Consider the following 19,686-nt stretch of genomic DNA (forward strand, 5'->3'; position numbering starts at 1 on the left):
AGATGGTACACCGTGTGATCGGGAAAGGTTTCCAAAACGCACCTCATTTCTCATCTCCTTGTGCTCGGGTTCGCCATTCCAGCCGCTTTACTAGCAATCTCCCTCCTTGGAGAATCAGCACCTTTAACCTCCTGATCCGTACAGGTTGCAATTTGTCCTGAGGATGAACAGGAAGAGGGGGAGCCAATGAGAGACTAGCTCTAGGTGTTAGGACAGGCACAGGTCACTCTATTTTCCCATCAGGAAGAAGAATTAACCACAGGCTCAGCCTGCCGCCCGGAACCAGAATAGTGCCTGAAGCAATCCTGCGCTTTTGCGGCCAGCTCCCAAGAAAGCGAGTTGAAAAATGGAGCTCAGGGGCACTACAATTCACAAACCTGCAGACTTATAAATGATACCTCTCTTCCACAAATATATTGAGGGAAGGCAACGAAGAGGATTTGAAAGCAAGGCAGAATTGCAGGAAACAGATTTCAGGAGGGAGATTCGAATCGCCTTTAAAGCACAGGAAAAGTGGCAAAACCTCGACAATGATGCCCTTGGCCAAAAAGGGCGTATGCGTTTTTTCCTGAATATATTCAGGAAAAAACGCATACGCCCTTTTTGGCCAACCAAGCAACCTGGAAAGGCAAATCAGCGCTACAAAGAAGTCTCGCTTCCCATCGGTCAAAAGGGCCATGCTGAATAAAGTGTCAAAACCAGAAATGCAGGACAGGCCATGGAGAAACGGGAGCCTGGCTACGCTGATGGGAGGGATGTAAATTGCCAACAGCCACTCTGGAGAAGTGTACGGTGTGTCCTGAAACATCTAAAAATCTCAGCTTAGAGAGCACAGGGCACTTCCACTCATGGGCGTATAAATTGGGAAAACTAAAAATCAGCAAGACACAGGCACCCAAAGTTTAGGGCTGCTCTGTTGACAAGAACCTCCACTTCGTTACACCTTAAATATCCCAGGAAAGAGAAAAATGGATAAAGAAGTTGTGGTCCTTATGTACATTAGAATATCACTCAGCCATGAAATCAACGTCATAAGGCTAGTAGCAGCATGATGAGTGGATTTTGGTACAACGATTCTATGTGAAATAAGTCACACAGAAAAAAGACACTTATCATAAGATATCACTTATAGAGGGAATGTAAAAACCGCTACCCTTGAACTGAATTACAAAGCAGAACAGAGTCACACGTTTAGAAAACACACTATGGCTGCTTAACGGGAAAGGTGAGGTGGGGTGATGCATAAAACAAGGGTTTCAAATTAGCTCAGGTACCGTTCCATAAACCCAATATGTAATAGACAAGACCTACTCCTTGCTCAGTGAATTGGACTCAACACCCCCTATTCACCGCCCGAGAATATATCTGACTAGTAAGAATCTTAAAATCTATGTATTGATATCTCTCTGTAAGTGAGTCAAGTGGGTGTAAAGCGGCATAAACACAGCAGTAAAAAGCAGCTAAACCCCATTATAAAAATCAATTACTTTTAAAAACCCGTGAAACAAAGACAGTGAAAGAGAGAGAAATTCTTACAAAATTTGTTCAGGGGCTGTGATGCCACCTTGATTGACCACATATAGACTCACAGCTGACTGAGACATAAGGGTGGACACTCTTGGGGCTGAGAGGTTTGGTCACGTTGGGTGAGCAAACGCAGACCCTTTAAAGTAATACTGCGTGGTTCCCATCACATGGGTCCCAAATCTCCAGGTTCAAGGGCATCTTCCTACATCGAAAACATGCATGAGAAACCCAGAAGATGGTACACCGTGTGATCGGGAAAGGTTTCTAAAACGCACCTCATTTCTCATCTCCTTGTGCTCGGGTTCGCCATTCCAGCCGCTTTACCAGCAATCTCCCGCCTTGGAGAATCAGCACCTTTAACCTGCTGTTTCGTACAGGTTGCAATTTGTCCTAAGGATAAATGGGAAGAGGGGGAACCAATGAGAGACTAGCTCTAGGTGTTGGGACAGGCACAGGTCACTCTATTTTCCCATCAGGAAGAAGAATTAACCACAGGCTCAGCCTGCCACCCCGTACCAGAATAGGGCCTGAGGCAATCCTGCGCTTTTGCGGCCAGCTCCCAAGAAAGCGAGTTGAAAAATGGAGCTCAGGGGCACTGCAATTCACAAACCTGCAGACTTATAAATGATAACTCTCGTCCACAAATATATTGAGGGAAGGCAACGAAGAGGATTTGAAAGCAAGGCAGAATTGCAGAAAACAGATTTCAGGAGGGAGATTCGAATCACCTTTAAAGCACAGGAAAAGCGCAAAACCTCGACAATGATGCCCTTGGCCAAAAAGGGCGAATGCGTTTTTTCCTGAATATATTCAGGAAAAAACGCATTCGCCCTTTTTGGCCAACCAAGCAACCTGGAAAGGCAAATCAGCGCTACAAAGACGTCTCGCTTTCCATCGGTCAAAAGGGCCATGCTGAATAAAGTGTCAAAACCAGAAATGCAGGACAGGCCATGGAGAAACGGGAGCCTGGCTACGCTAATGGGCGGGATGTAAATTGCCAACAGCCACTCTGGAGAAGTGTACGGTGTGTCCTGAAACATCTAAAAAACTCAGCTTAGAGAGCACAGGGCACTTCCACTCATGGGCGTATAAATTGGGAAAACTAAAAATCAGCAAGACACAGGCACCACAAAGTTTAGGGCTGCTCTGTTGACAAGAACCTCCACTTCGTTACACCTTAAATATCCCAGGAAAGAGAAAAATGGATAAAGAAGTTGTGGTCCTTATGTACAATAGAATATCACTCAGCCATGAAATCAACGTCATAAGGTTAGTAGCAGCATGATGAGTGGATTTTGGTACAACGATTCTATGTGAAATAAGTCACACAGAAAAAAGACACTTATCATAAGATATCACTTATAGAGGGAATGTAAAAACCGCTACCCTTGAACTGAATTACAAAGCAGAACAGAGTCACACGTTTAGAAAACACACTATGGCTGCTTAACGGGAAAGGTGAGGTGGGGTGATGCATAAAACAAGGGTTTCAAATTAGCTCAGGTACCGTTCCATAAACCCAATATGTAATAGACAAGACCTACTCCTTGCTCAGTGAATTGGACTCAACACCCCCTATTCACCGCCCGAGAATATATCTGACTAGTAAGAATCTTAAAATCTATGTATTGATATCTCTCTGTAAGTGAGTCAAGTGGGTGTAAAGCGGCATAAACACAGCAGTAAAAAGCAGCTAAACCCCATTATAAAAATCAATTACTTTTAAAAACCCGTGAAACAAAGACAGTGAAAGAGAGAGAAATTCTTACAAAATTTGTTCAGGGGCTGTGATGCCACCTTGATTGACCACATATAGACTCACAGCTGACTGAGACATAAGGGTGGACACTCTTGGGGCTGAGAGGTTTGGTCACGTTGGGTGAGCAAACGCAGACCCTTTAAAGTAATACTGCGTGGTTCCCATCACATGGGTCCCAAATCTCCAGTTTCAAGGGCATCTTCCTACATCGAAAACATGCATGAGAAACCCAGAAGATGGTACACCGTGTGATCGGGAAAGGTTTCCAAAACGCACCTCATTTCTCATCTCCTTGTGCTCGGGTTCGCCATTCCAGCCGCCTTACTAGCAATCTCCCTCCTTGGAGAATCAGCACCTTTAACCTCCTGATCCGTACAGGTTGCAATTTGTCCTGAGGATGAACAGGAAGAGGGGGAGCCAATGAGAGACTAGCTGTAGGTGTTGGGACAGGCACAGGTCACTCTATTTTCCCATCAGGAAGAAGAATTAACCACAGGCTCAGCCTGCCGCCCGGAACCAGAATAGGGCCTGAAGCAATCCTGCGCTTTTGCGGCCAGCTCCCAAGAAAGCGAGTTGAAAAATGGAGCTCAGGGGCACTACAATTCACAAACCTGCAGACTTATAAATGATAGCTCTCTTCCACAAATATATTGAGGGAAGGCAACGAAGAGGATTTGAAAGCAAGGCAGAAGTGCAGGAAAACAGATTTCAGGAGGGAGATTCGAATCGCCTTTAAAGCACAGGAAAAGCGGCAAAACCTCGACAATGATGCCCTTGGCCAAAAAGGGCGTATGCGTTTTTTCCTGAATATATTCAGGAAAAAACGCATACGCCCTTTTTGGCCAACCAAGCAACCTGGAAAGGCAAATCAGCGCTACAAAGAAGTCTCGCTTCCCATCGGTCAAAAGGGCCATGCTGAAAATGTGTCAAAACCAGAAATGCAGGACAGGCCATGGAGAAATGGGAGCCTTTCTACGGTGATGGGCGGGATGTAAATTGCCAACAGCCACTCTGGAGAAATGTACGGTGTGTCCTGAAACATCTAAAAAACTCAGCTTAGAGAGCATAGGGCACTTCCACTCATGGGCGTATAAATTGGGAAAACTAAAAATCAGCAAGACACAGGCACCACAAAGTTTTGGGCTGCTCTGTTGACAAGAACCTCCACTTCGTTACACCTTAAATATCCCAGGAAAGAGAAAAATGGATAAAGAAGTTGTGGTCCATATGTACATTAGAATATCACTCAGCCATGAAATCAACGTCATAAGGCTAGTAGCAGCATGATGAGTGGATTTTGGTACAACGATTCTATGTGAAATAAGTCACACAGAAAAAAGACACTTATCATAAGATATCACTTATAGAGGGAATGTAAAAACCGCTACCCTTGAACTGAATTACAAAGCAGAACAGAGTCACACGTTTAGAAAACACACTATGGCTGCTTAACGGGAAAGGTGAGGTGGGGTGATGCATAAAACAAGGGTTTCAAATTAGCTCAGGTACCGTTCCATAAACCCAATATGTAATAGACAAGACCTACTCCTTGCTCAGTGAATTGGACTCAACACCCCCTATTCACCGCCCGAGAATATATCTGACTAGTAAGAATCTTAAAATCTATGTATTGATATCTCTCTGTAAGTGAGTCAAGTGGGTGTAAAGCGGCATAAACACAGCAGTAAAAAGCAGCTAAACCCCATTATAAAAATCAATTACTTTTAAAAACCCGTGAAACAAAGACAGTGAAAGAGAGAGAAATTCTTACAAAATTTGTTCAGGGGCTGTGATGCCACCTTGATTGACCACATATAGACTCACAGCTGACTGAGACATAAGGGTGGACACTCTTGGGGCTGAGAGGTTTGGTCACGTTGGGTGAGCAAACGCAGACCCTTTAAAGTAATACTGCGTGGTTCCCATCACATGGGTCCCAAATCTCCAGTTTCAAGGGCATCTTCCTACATCGAAAACATGCATGAGAAACCCAGAAGATGGTACACCGTGTGATCGGGAAAGGTTTCCAAAACGCACCTCATTTCTCATCTCCTTGTGCTCGGGTTCGCCATTCCAGCCGCTTTACTAGCAATCTCCCTCCTTGGAGAATCAGCACCTTTAACCTCCTGATCCGTACAGGTTGCAATTTGTCCTGAGGATGAACAGGAAGAGGGGGAGCCAATGAGAGACTAGCTCTAGGTGTTGGGACAGGCACAGGTCACTCTATTTTCCCATCAGAAAGAAGAATTAACCACAGGCTCAGCCTGCCGCCCGGAACCAGAATAGGGCCTGAAGCAATCCTGCGCTTTTGCGGCCAGCTCCCAAGAAAGCGAGTTGAAAAATGGAGCTCAGGGGCACTACAATTCACAAACCTGCAGACTTATAAATGATAGCTCTCTTCCACAAATATATTGAGGGAAGGCAACGAAGAGGATTTGAAAGCAAGGCAGAATTGCAAGAAACAGATTTCAGGAGGGAGATTCGAATCGCCTTTAAAGCACAGGAAAAGCGGCAAAACCTCGACAATGATGCCCTTGGCCAAAAAGGGCGTATGCGTTTTTTCCTGAATATATTCAGGAAAAAACGCATACGCCCTTTTTGGCCAACCAAGCAACCTGGAAAGGCAAATCAGCGCTACAAAGAAGTCTCGCTTCCCATCGGTCAAAAGGGCCATGCTGAAAAAGTGTCAAAAGCAGAAATGCAAGACAGGCCATGGAGAAACGGGAGCCTTTCTACGGTGATGGGCGGGATGTAAATTGGCAACAGACACTCTGGAGAAATGTAGGGTGTGTCCTGAAACATATAAAAAACTCAGCTTAGAGAGCATAGGGCACTTCCACTCATGGGCGTATAAATTGGGAAAACTAAAAATCAGCAAGACATAGGCACCACAATGTTTAGGGCTGCTCTGTTGACAAGAACCTCCACTTCGTTACACCTTAAATATCCCAGGAAAGAGAAAAATGGATAAAGAAGTTGTGGTCCTTATGTACAATAGAATATCACTCAGCCATGAAATCAACGTCATAAGTCTAGTAGCAGCATGATGAGTGGATTTTGGTACAACGATTCTATGTGAAATAAGTCACACAGAAAAAAGACACTTATCATAAGATATCACTTATAGAGGGAATGTAAAAACCGATACCCTTGAACTGAATTACAAAGCAGAACAGAGTGACACGTTTAGAAAACACACTATGGCTGCTTAACGGGAAAGGTGAGGTGGGGTGATGCATAAAACAAGGGTTTGAAATTAGCTTAGATACCGTTCCATAAACCCAATAGGTAATACACAAGACCTACTCCTTGCTCAGTGAATTGGACTCAACACCCCCTATTCACCGCCCGAGAATATATCTGACTAGTAAGAATCTTAAAACCTTTGTATTGATATCTCTCTGTAAGTGAGTCAAGTGGGTGTAAAGCGGCATAAACACAGCAGTAAAAAGCAGCTAAACCCCATTATAAAAATCAATTACTTTTAAAAACCCGTGAAACAAAGACAGTGAAAGAGAGAGAAATACTTACAAAATTCGTTCAGGGGCTGTGATGCCACCTGGATTGACCATATCTAGACCCACAGCTGATTGAGACATAAGGGTGGACACTCTTGGGGCTGAGAGGTTTGGTGAGGTTGGGTAAGCAAACGCAGTCCCTTTAAAGTAATACTGCGTGGTACCCATTCTATGGATCCCAAATCTCCAGGTTCAATGGAATCTTCCTACAGAGAAAAAATGCTTGGGAAACCCGGTGGATGGTATACAGTGTGATCGAGAAAGGATTCTGAAACGCACCTCCTTCCTTATCTCCTGGTGCTCGTGTTCGCCATTCCAGCCACTTTACTAACAATCTCCCCACTTGGAGAATTCGCACCTTTAACCTCCTGTTCCGTACAGGTTGTAATTTTTCCTGAGGATGAATGGGAAGAGGGGGGACCCATGAGAGGCTAGCTGTAGCTGTTGGGACAGGCACTGGTAACCCTAATTTCCCATCAGGAAGAAGAATTAACCACAGGCCCATCCTGCGCCCCAGAACCAGAATAGGGCCTGAAGCAATCGTGCGGGTTTGCGGCCAGCTCCCAAAAAAGCGATTTGGAAAATGGAGCTCAGGAGCACGGCAATTCACAAATCTGCAGAGTTATAAATGATAACTCTCGTCTAAAAATGTATTGAGGTAAGGCAACGAAGAGGATTTCAAAGCAAGACAGAATTGCAGGAAACAGTTTTTCACAGGTAGATTGGACTCGCCTTTAAAGCACATGAAATTCCGTAGAACTTCGACAATGATGCAGTTGGCCAAAAAGGGTGTCTGCGTTCTCTCCTGAATAAATTTTGGAAAAAACGCAGATGCTCTTTTTGGCCAACTAAGCAAGCGGGCAATGCAAATCAGCATTACAAAAATGTCTCACTTCGCATTGGTCAAAAGGCCCATGCTGAAAAAGTGTAAAACCCAGAAATGCAGGACAGGCCATGGAGAAAACGGGGCCTTGTTATGCTGATCGGCGGGATGTAAATTGCCACCGGCCACTCTTGAGAATTGTATGCTGTATCTTAAAACTTCTAAAAAACAGAGCTACAGAGCATACAGCACTTCCCCTCATGGGCGTATATCTTGGGAAAACCAAAAAATCGACAACACAGGCACCCCAAAGTTTAGGGCTGCTCTGTTTAGAAATACCTCGATTTGGGTACAACTTACATGTCCTTGGAAGGAAAAAATGGAGAAAGAAGATGTGGTACTTATGTAGAATGGAATATTACTCAGCAATTAAATCAATGAAATAAGGCCAGTGGCAGCAACTCGTGGAGACTGAGGTACGATCATTCTAAGTGACATAAGTCAGACATAAAAAGAGACTTATCATAAGGTATCACTTATAGATAGTATCTAAAAATGCCTTCACATGAACGCAATTACAAAACAGAAACGGAGTCACACATTTAGAAAACACACTTATGGCTGCTAAAGGAGAAAGGTGGGGCGGGGTGATGCATAAACCAGGAGGTTGAAATTAGCACAGATACGGTTCCATAAACAAAATAGGTATTCGACAGGACCTACTCTATAGCTCAAAGAGCTGGACTCAGCACACTGTTGTCACCAGAAAAGGATATATAAGACTGGTAAGAATCTGTAAAAGAATTTATTGATGTCTCTCTTTAAGTGAATCAAGTGGATAGATGTAGAGCAGGAAGAAACACAGTATTGAAAATCAGCTATACCCCATTATAAAATTAAATAACAAGAACAAAATAAAGACAGTGAGAGAGAGAGAAATTCTTACAAAATTTGTTCAAGGGCTGTGATGCAACATGGACTGACCATATCTAGACACAGAGCTGGATGGGACCTAAGGCTCTACACTCGTTGGTCTGAGAGGCTTCGTGAGGATGGGACAGCAAATGCAGCACTTTTAGAGTAATACTGCCTGGCCCCCATTCCATGGGTTCCATATCTCCAGGTGCAGGGGACCCTTCCTACAGCTAAAACATGCATGGCACATCCAGAGGATGGTACACCGTCTGATCGGGAAGAGTTTGGAGAAGTCACCTCATCTCCACGTCTCCTGGTATTCGGGTTCCCCAGCTCCTTTCCTTAGAGTCTCCCCACTTTGGGAAGGCAGCACACTCAACAGCCGGTTTTGCACGGCTTGGAATTTTCCGGTGAAGAAGGGGAATGGCGGGATGGAATGAGACACAAGCCTTAGATGTTTGGACAGGCATATGCAACTCTAGTTTCCTACCTGGAAGAAGAATTTCCCTATCCTTCAGGTGCCCCAGTAACTGGAATGGGTCTGTAGAAATCCTGCCCCTTTGTGTCTGCTTCCCTAAACAAGTTGAAAACCGGTGCTCAGGGACACTGCAATTCACAAACATGCAGGGTTGTAATTGACACCTCTAATGGAGTCATTTCTTGAGCCAAGTATTCGTAAAGGCCTTGTAAGCAAGGCAGAATTGCAGGAAAGGGATTTCAAGGGGTAGTTTGCACTCGTCATCAAAGCACATGCAAAGCTGCTGAACATCGCCAATGATGCAGTTTGCCAAAAAGGCCGTATGCGTTATTCCTTAATATATTCAGGAAAAACCCTTACTCCATTTTTGGCCAACAAAACAGGCGGGCAATGTAAATTAATACTACAAAGAGATATCACTTCGCACCAGTCAGAATGGCCAACCTCACAAACTGTAAAACCTGAAATGCAGGACAGGGTGTGGAGAAAAGGGAACCCTGACCAGATGATGGTGGGAATGTAAATTGCTAACAGCCACTCTGGAGAAGTGGGTGGTGATTCCTCAAAAATCTAAAAACCAGAGCTTCAGAGCATATGGCGCTTCCACTCCTGGGCCTGTATCTTGGAAAAAACGTAAATTGACAGGACCCAGGCACTCTAAAATTTATGCAGCCCTGTTTACAAAAGCCTCTACTCGGAAGCTACCTAAAAGTCCTTGGAGGGAAGAATGGATAAAGAAATTATGGTAGATATGTACAATGGAATATTACTCAGCCATGAAGTGAATGAAATAAGGCCATTTAGGGCCACTCAGAAGGACCTACATACATTCATATTAAGTGTCATAAATCAGGCAATGAAAAATATCATATGATATTACTTATCGGTGGAATCTAAAAATTGATAGAAAGGTACTATCTTACAACACAGAAACAGAGTCCCAGACTTAGAACACAAACTTATGGTTACCAAAGTGGAAAGGTGTGTTGGAGGCATAAATCATGAGGTTGGAGTTAGTATATACATATTTACAAAGAGAAAACTTGTAATCAACATGGACCTGCTGTAGAGCACTTGGAACTCTTCTCAACACCCTTTAGTAACCTCAATGGGAAAATAATTCTAAAAAGAATATATAGTTATCTCTGTATAAATGAATCATGTTGGTGTATGTCAAAAATGAACACAACATGATAAATCAACTATATACTCCATTATAAATTTAAGATTAAGTTAAAGAAAAGAAAAATGATCACTAAATTTGTTTAGTCGCAGTGAACGTACTAGTGTCACATCCCTGGACACAGACACAATTTGGTCCCAAGGCTGGACTGTTGTAGGCCTGAGAACCTCGGGAGGATATGCCAGCTAATTCGCCCCCCTTGAACATGTGCAACCTGGTCCCCTCTGCATGGGATCACTATCTCCAGATCTAAGTGTGCCCTCATACTACTAAACCAACCCTCTGACACCCAAAGGATGGTGGACTCTCTGGGCTGGATGACATTTGGAAAATCACCTGCTCTCAACATATCCTGGTGTTTGGGTTCCGACCTCCCGACTCCTTCGTAAGGGTCATCGCACTCTACAAGACAGCACCATCAACAGGTGATTTTGAAGGGGTTTATACTTGTTCGGGGGATGAAGGGTAAGGGGGAAGAAGGAATGGGACAGAAGCCCTTACATGTTTGGACAGGCACATTCCACTCTAATTTAATACCCAAGAACAGGACTTGCCCTACACCTAAGGTTGTGTCAGTAACCAGAGAGGGACAGTAGAAACCCTGCCGCCTTCTGTTTCCCACAACAACAATTCTAAAACTGGACCTTATACGCACTTCATATTCACAATGCCTGGGGAGCTGTAAATGACAACAGCCCTCAAAAAATGTCTTGGGGTAGGTAATCGAAGTAGACTTCAAAACAAGGCAACCTTTCAATAACCCTTTTTCAAGGGGTAAATCTTACTGACACTGTTCAAAAAAAAAGCACATATGAAGATACTCACCATTGCTTTATGTTAGACAAATGCAAATCAGATGTACAAAGAAGTATCATCTGGAACCACTCAGAATAGCCACCATCACAATGTCTACAAACAAGAAATGCTTCAGAGGGTGTGGAAAAAAGAGAAACCTACTACTTATTTTTTTTTTTTTAATCTGCGTTGGGTCTTCATTGCTGTGCGCAGCTTTTCTATAGTTGCAGCAAGCGGGGGCTACTCATCATTGTGGTACGAAGCCTTCTCTTTGTGGTGGCTTCTCTTGTTGTGGAGCACAAGCTGTAGGCACACAGGCTTCAGTAGTTGTGGTTCGTGGGCTCTAGAGCGCAGACTGAGTAGTTGTGGTGCACGGGCTTACTTGTTCTGTGGCATGTGAGATCTTCCCGGGCCAGGGCTCCAACCTTTGTCCCCTGAAATGGCAGGCAGATTCTTAACCACTGCACCACCAATTCTATGCTATCGGTGGCAATGCCAATTGGTAACAGCCACTATGGAGCACAGAATGGAGGTTACCAGAGTAAGGGGAGGTGGGAGGGATAAATTGGAAATTGGGATTGACATATACACACCACTATATATAAAAGAGATAACAAATAAGGGCTTACTGTATAGCACAGGGAACTCTACTCAATACTCTGTAATGACCTATATGGGAAAGGAATCCAAAAAGGATTGGATATATGTATAACTGCTTCACTGTGCTGTGCAGCAGAAAGTAACACAACATTGTAAATCAACTCTATTCCAAAAAAATTGAAATTGAAATGAAATGAAGTAAAATAAAATAAAATAGAGCTACCAGATGATCCAGCAAGTTCACTCCTGTGTGCATATTTGGAGGAAAGCATAAATCGAAAAGACACATCTTCCCCAATGTTCACTGCAACACTCTTTACAATAACGAAGACATGGAAGCAACCAAAATGTCCATCAACATATGAATATAGGTAAAGAATATGTGATACATATATATAATGGAATATGACTCAGCCATAAAATAGAAGAAAATAATGCCAGTTGCAGTAACATGGATGGACCTAGAGATGATTGTACTAAGTGAAGTAAGTCAGACAGACTAAGACAAATATTGGATGATATCACTTCTAGGTGGAAGCTAAAAATTGATACAAATGAACTAACTTACAAAACAGAGGCAGACTCACAGACTTGGAAAACAAACTTATGGTTACCAAAGGGGAGAGGTGGGGGGTAGGGATAAATCAGGAGCTTGGGGTAAACATACGAATACTACTATATATAACAGATAAGCAACAAGGACCTACTGTATAGCACAGGGAGCTCTACTCAGTATTCTGGGAATACCGTTATCAGAAAAGAATCTGATAAAGAATGAATATATGCATATGTGTAACTGAATCACTTGCTGTGCAGCTGAAATGAACACAACATTGTAAATCAACTATACTCCAATAAAATTTAAATTTCAAAATAAAGAAAATCACCTATATTTCAAAAGAAAAAAAAAGAATTCCCATCTCTTTATATGGCTTGATAGCTTACTTTTTTAGTGCTCAATATTATCCCATTCCCAGAATATATTAATACTATATCATTTCATTCACCTATTGGAGGACACCTTAGTTTCATTCACATGTTGGCAATATTGAATTAGGTGCTATAAATATCCATATGCAGGTTTTCCTCTGGAAATATGTTTTAAACTACTTTCAGTAAATATCCATGAGAACACTTGACGGATTGTACAGTAAGGGAATGCTCAATATTCTAGCAAGTGTCAATCAGACTACCAAAGTAGCTGTATTATTTTTCATTTCCACCAATGACAAATGACATTTCCTATTGTTCCACATCTCCTACAGAATTTGTTCTTGTCATTGTTCACATTTTAGCCATTCTAAGTGTTACATAGTGGTATGGAATTGTATTTTTAATTTGCTTTTTCATGGCAGCATGTAATCTGGATTATTCTTCTGTATACTTATATGCATAGTGTCTATTTTCTTTGGTGAGGTGTCCATAAAGTATATTAGTCCACATTTTACTTAGGTTGCTTACATTTTTTTCTACCCAATCTGTATTTGTTTTATTTATTTTCGTGCCTTATTGCATTAGCAAGGACTTGGAGTAAAATATGGAAAAGGAGTCATGAAAGGGGACATCCTTGCTTTTACCTGAACTTAGTGGAAAAGCTTCATGGTTTTGACCATTAATCATGATGTCAGATAAAAGTTTCCTATAAATCTTTGTTATCAACTTGAGAAAGCTCCAGTCTATTTCTTTAACTGAGAGTTTTTATGAAGAATGGGTGTTAGGTTTTTCAAAGGTCTTCTGAATCTATTGATATGCTAATGATTGTCTTTAAGGTGTTGATATGATGGATATAATTATTTGATTCTAGAATGTGGAACCAGCCTTTCATACCTGGGATTATTTCCTCTCATTCATGATATAAAATTCTCTCAAAATATTGTTGGATTCGATTTGGTAATATTTTGTTGAGGATTTTTGCATTGATGTTCCTGAGAGATATTGGTCAGTTTTCTTTACTATTCATATGTTCTTCTAAGTTTGGATGTTGTGGATTTAGTGTCAGACATTCATTTGGGGAGATTCTCAGTCATTTTTAAAAAATATTTTCTGTTCTTTATTATCTTTATTCTCCTCCTTCTATACCCATTATGTATAGGTCACAGCATTTTTCATTGTTCCACAATTATTGATTACTCTGTTCTGTTGATTCCTTTCCTGCCCATTTTCTCTTTTCTTTTGAGATTTAAAGGTTTCTCCTGATATGTCTTCAAGCTCACAGATATTTCTCCTCAGCCAGCTCTTTGACTGCTAAAACAAAATACAAGAGACTTGGTATTTTATAAACAACAGAATATTTTTGTTTTCTCATAATTGCTGAGGCTGAAAAGTTCAAGAACAAGTAACTAGGGGCTTCCCTGGAGGTGCAGTGGTTAAGAATCTGCCTACCAATAAAGGGGGCAACGGTTCGAGCCCTGGTCCAGGAAGATCCCACATACCATGGAACAACTAAGCCCGTGCACCACAAATACTGAGCCTGTGCTCTAGAGTCCACAGGCCACAACTACTGAGCCCGTGAGCCACAACCACTGAAACCCACACGCCTAGAGCCGGTGCTCCGCAACAAGAGAAGCCACTCAATGAGAAGCCTGCACACCGCACCAAAGACCCAACACAGCCAAAAAATTAATTAATTAATTATCTAATTATTTTTTTTAAAAAAAGAACAAGTTGCCAGCTGACTTAGTGTCTGGCGAGGGACCAATTTCTGGTTCATAATGTGGGTCTTCTCGCTCGGCAATGAAATCATGGAATGGGCATAAGATCTTCTGTGTGCTACATTTATTAGGTCACTAATCCCATGTTTGAGGTCTCTGGCCTCATAACCTAATCACCTCCCAAAAGCCCCACCTCCTAATACCATCAACATGGGAGCTGGGTTTCAAAATTTTAAAATTAGAGGTACAAAATATTTACACCATAACAGGGACCACAGAGTTAACTGATTTTTCCTTTCATGTTAAAGGTTTGCACATTTATATTTATTATATAATCCCAAAACCCTTGTTTTTTTTTTATAAGATTCTTTTTCCGTATATGCCAGTACAGACCACTGAGTAGAATTCCCTGTGCTATAAAGCAGGTCTTTATCTATTTTATATATAGTAGTGTGTATAAGTCAGTCCCAATCTCCCAATTTATCCCTTCCCCACTTATTCCCTGGTAACCATAAGTTTGTTTTCTATATCCATGATTCTAGTTTTGTTGTGTAAATAAATTCATTTGTACCTTTTTTTTTTCTTTTATAGATTCCTCATATAAGCAATTTCATATGATATCTGTCTTTCTGTGTCCGACTTGCTTCACTCAGTATAACAATCTCTAGGTCCATCCATGTTGCTACAAAACCCTTAATTGTTAAGGATAACTCTCAATTTTTCCCAGTATCATCAGCAATTCTTTCTGGAAGACACGTGATAACACTTTTTAAACAGGGATATTGAGACCAAGGCTCCTGACCTGCAAACAAACAAAACATTATTCATATAGTGAAAACTTTGCAAATCAAAGGATGAAAGCACTTGGTCTAAATCCCTTTGCACCCACTGCTGACAGAGGGCAGAGGAGTTTGACTCACTAATCTTCCTTACGTGCACTTCTTCCTAATGGGGTATTCCATCTAAAACTTATAAGAAGCGGGGATGTATCATGGAACACACCAATCGCTACTACAAATTCTGAAGCAGCAAAAAAAAAAAAAAAAACATGATAAATCCATCCAAAGGGTTCTGTCCACATTGTTACAATAGTTTCCTTCACACTGTGAACCCTTTTCAAACCCTATCACTTGAACCTATTTTTATTTTTTTCAACAAAAATAATGTTAATCTGAAGTCAGACACTCCAGTAATATTACACTATCCCTTGTGCAAGTATGTAGGGATTTGAGGAGCTATGGGAGGCCACCATGAGAGGTTGCCTAGAGTAATTAGGACATTTCATTTAATGTTGGTTCTTCTCCCTAAGATGTCTGCTATCCTCTTCTTTTTGTAGCTACTAGCATTGAGAAAGTGACCAAGATAAGGCCCTTCTCTTTTACTGCCCATGAATGGAACTGTGATTAACCCCACAGAACTTGGTGTTTCCAGAATCCCCTGAACCTACTGACCCTCCATGCATGGCACGACATAGATAAGGATGGTGACGTGTATCCTTGTATAGAGCATGTTATAAAATGTTTGACTCTTCCCTTCCTCATAATTCCAAAGAATAGGTTTCTTTGGATTTCTGCTTAATGCTGCTGGAGTTGGTACATAAGTTGAGGGAGGTATCAGGGCACACCAAAAGAGAGGGTAACTGCATAGAAAATACAAGCAGGTACATTTCTGTGTAGTTTCAAGCAGCTTATTTGCTATATCAACCATGGTGACATGTTGACCCTTCCTCTTTCTACTAGTAGTACAACAAACATAAAGGATATTTAGGCTGCTTGTTTTATCCCCACCTCTCACAATTGATCTGCATTAACATATAGGACAATGAAGGACCCTTTCTACCATCTTAACCAATATTTGAGAACTAGAAAATGTCCAGATTTTTCTGGGGTTTATTTTCATATTCCCCAATCAGGCCTATGAAGGAATCTTACCTATTGTGTTTATTAATGAAGTCATATCTCTGACGGCATCCCATCATCAACAAAACTGGAAAGAAATTTGAAGGGTCTTCGATTTTACCATACTTGAAATAACAATATTTTAGCCTGACACGTTTTTGGATTTTAGAAAAAAATATTTTAAATGAGACAAAAAATCATTTTTATGACACAAGAAGACAGCAATAGTTTTATATTTTTATCTGTTCCACTTGCACACAAGTGTCTCATGGGGTTATGTAAAGCTCTCCTGTTGGGTGCTGTGCATGGTGCAAGTATGGATTAAAACTTAGGAATCTTAAGCTTCAGTCACCTGAAACATTTAAATTAGGATGCAAGCAATCCTGTCCAACATTTGAAAAGAGCAAGACACTCTCTTTATTTTATTTGTTAGGTAATTAATCTGTCTTTTCCCCAAGGAGAGAAACAAGTGGCATCTTCCATCAATGTGTTTCACAAATATCTTTGAACAGAGAGTGCAAGCAGAGGCTGATACAGGATGTGAAAAAAAAATGAGAGACCCTTGTGGCATTTTCTCCTAACTTATTGCAATCTCCCATTTAAAATGTGGGAATAATCAATCTTCTGAGGAAAAAGGCCCAAGGAAGGTTTTTGCTTCTGTGGAATAAGGGGATTGTTAAAGATTTCAGGAGGCAAGACGAATTAGTGAGAATGACCATGAGAAATCAGAGAAAAGTCAGATCCATGGATGAAGTGATGTTTACCACTGTGAATCAATGAGAAGTAGGAGCAAATGAAAAGAAAGCTGATACAACATTTTCTGAATAAATGTAACCTTTCAGCTGTCATAGAAAAATTAATACTCACTATCATACAACATATTTAGTTTAGAAAGTTAACTTAAATTTAAAGCTTAATAATTACATTTATTGAAGAAATGAAAACATATTTGTGGTTTACAATAAATAATGTGTTCTGCTACAGGTAAGAAGACTACATAAATAAATAGAAATAAGACTAAATAAATAAAGAGGCAAATAACAAATTAGATGTTATTAACATTAAAAACTGACACTCATCTAAAGAAAGAGAAGGAGAGACAGAAAGAGAGAAGAACTCATCTCAAGCATGTATTAAAAACTCCTAAATAAGAAGTCTTCAGATGTTAAAAAAAAAAAAAGGAAGTCTTCAATAAGAAGATAATGGAATAGCAAAATGGGGGAAATATACCAAAAGATATTTCAAAAAAGAGAGTACAGAATGTTAAGTAAACATATCAAAAGATGTTTGGCTTCTTAGTAGTCAATTAAATGCAAAAGCGTGATACCTGGAATTATCACTCACCAACCAGAAAGTTCAAATGAAAATGACAGGTATTATCAAGTTTGACAAGAATGTGTATAATCCTTGAATCTCATTCACTGCTGCTGAAGATGAAAAATCATACAAATGTTTTGAAAATATTTAGAAATATCTAAAAAGATAAACACAAGAAAGATATGACTCGAAAATTTTACTACTACGTGTATACTGAACAATAATTTATACACACACCACCAAAGCTCAAGTTCTAGAATTTATATACCAGTGCTGTTCTCAATAGACACAAACTGAAAATCACTCATATTGTAATACACATTGGAATAAATTAATTAATAGTTAAATATTTACATTATGGAATCCTATGCAACAGTGGCAATGCATGATCACAACAACAGGCAACCATATAGGCATATTCACAAACAACATAAAATAAAAAAGCCCAATCCAAAAGTGATTTTACTGTGCCATAACATTTATATAAAATACAAAATACAGGTAAAGTTATCTTTTTGTTAGATACCAGAACAATATTAAACCTTAAGGGGAGTCACTAGAATGGGACCAGGGGGCCTCTGAGTATCTGGCAATTTTCTGTGTCTTTATCTAGAAGCTATGTTTAGAGTGTATTCAGATGCTGAATTTTCTGAAATTTGTCATTTCCTTACAAACCATGCATGTTTTTTGTTGTTTTTTATACATAACAAAAACTAAAAAAGATAGACCAGGGAAGGTAATTGTATTAGCACTTTAATATCCATGCTTTTCAAGGTGGAAGTGAAAAGTATTAAATACTTGACATTGTGATTACTTCTTAAAAGTAAGGCGAAAATTTGAGGTTAATAAATGACATACTTCTTCATATATAATCCTCAAAGAGGAGAGGTAGAAAGGAGTATTATTTTTTTTTCTTTAATACAGAATCGTTAAGATACAAAATAATGAAAACAGACTAGGTTTAAAAAAGAGCACACTGGACTTCCCTGGTGGCACAGTGGGTAAGAATTTGCCTGGCAATGCAGGGAACAGGGGTTCCATCCCTGGTCTGGGAAGATCCCACATGCCGCAGAGCAACTAAGCCCGTGTGCCACAAGTACTGAGCCTGTGCTCTAGAGCCTGCAAGCAGCAGCTATTGAGCCTGCATGACACAACTACTGAAGCCCATGCACCTAGAGCCCATACTCCACAACAAGAGAAACCACCGCAAGGAGAAGCCCGTGCACCACAACGATGAGTGACCCCTGCTTCTCTAGTAACAACTGGAGAAACCCTGTGAAGCAACGAAGACCCAACACAACCAAAAATTTAAAAAATTAAATCTTTTGACTTCTGAGATGACTCACTCACGTGGCTGTAGGTAAGAGGCCTCAGTTCCTTGCCACATGGATCTCTCCTTAGGGCTGCTTGAGTGTCCTCATGACATGGCAGCTGGCTTACCCCAGGATGAGTGATCTAGCAGAAACCAAAGCAGAAGCTGCAATGTCTTTTATAACTTTGGAAGCTGCAGTTTGTCATTTCTGCAATTTCTTATTAGTTAAACAGTCAACCCTTTTCAAGTGCGAGGAGCCACACTGGTACATGGAGACTGGGAGATAATTAGGGGATAATTAGGTCCATCTTGGAGGCTGGCTACCAAAGTGGCTGACTAGCCAAAGTCTGAATTTTGTTTTCTTCACTTCTGGAGAGAAAAATGGTCAGTGAACCTCATTGGTGGTCTTTGAGATGTACCAAAGCTACCTCTTGCTCTCACCCCCAGCTGTGTGGCTGACAGGGTCTTGGTGCTCCAGCCGGGTGTCAAGCCTGTGCCTCTGAGGTGGGAGAGCCGAGTTCAGGACACTGGTCTACCAGAGACCTCTGGCACCTTGTAATATCAAATGGCGAAAGCTCTTCCAGAGATATCCGTCTCAACGCTAAGACCCAGCTCCACTCAGAGACCAGCAAGATCCAGTGCTGGACATCCCATGCCAAACAACTAGCAAGACAGGAATGCAGGCCCACCCATTAGCAGAGAGGCTGCCGAAAATCACAATAAGGTCACAGACACCCCAAAACACACCACCAGATGCGGATCTGTCCACCAGAAAGACAAGATCCAGACACACCCACCAGAACACAGGCACCAGTCCCCTCCATCAGAAAGCCTACACAACCCACTGAACCAACCTTAGCCACTGGGGGCAGACACCAAATACAACGGGAACTACGAATCTGCAGCCTCT

Source organism: Balaenoptera physalus, assembly GCF_965194825.1.
Source record: "Balaenoptera physalus genome assembly, chromosome: 9".
Taxonomy (NCBI): Eukaryota; Metazoa; Chordata; class Mammalia; order Artiodactyla; family Balaenopteridae; genus Balaenoptera; species Balaenoptera physalus.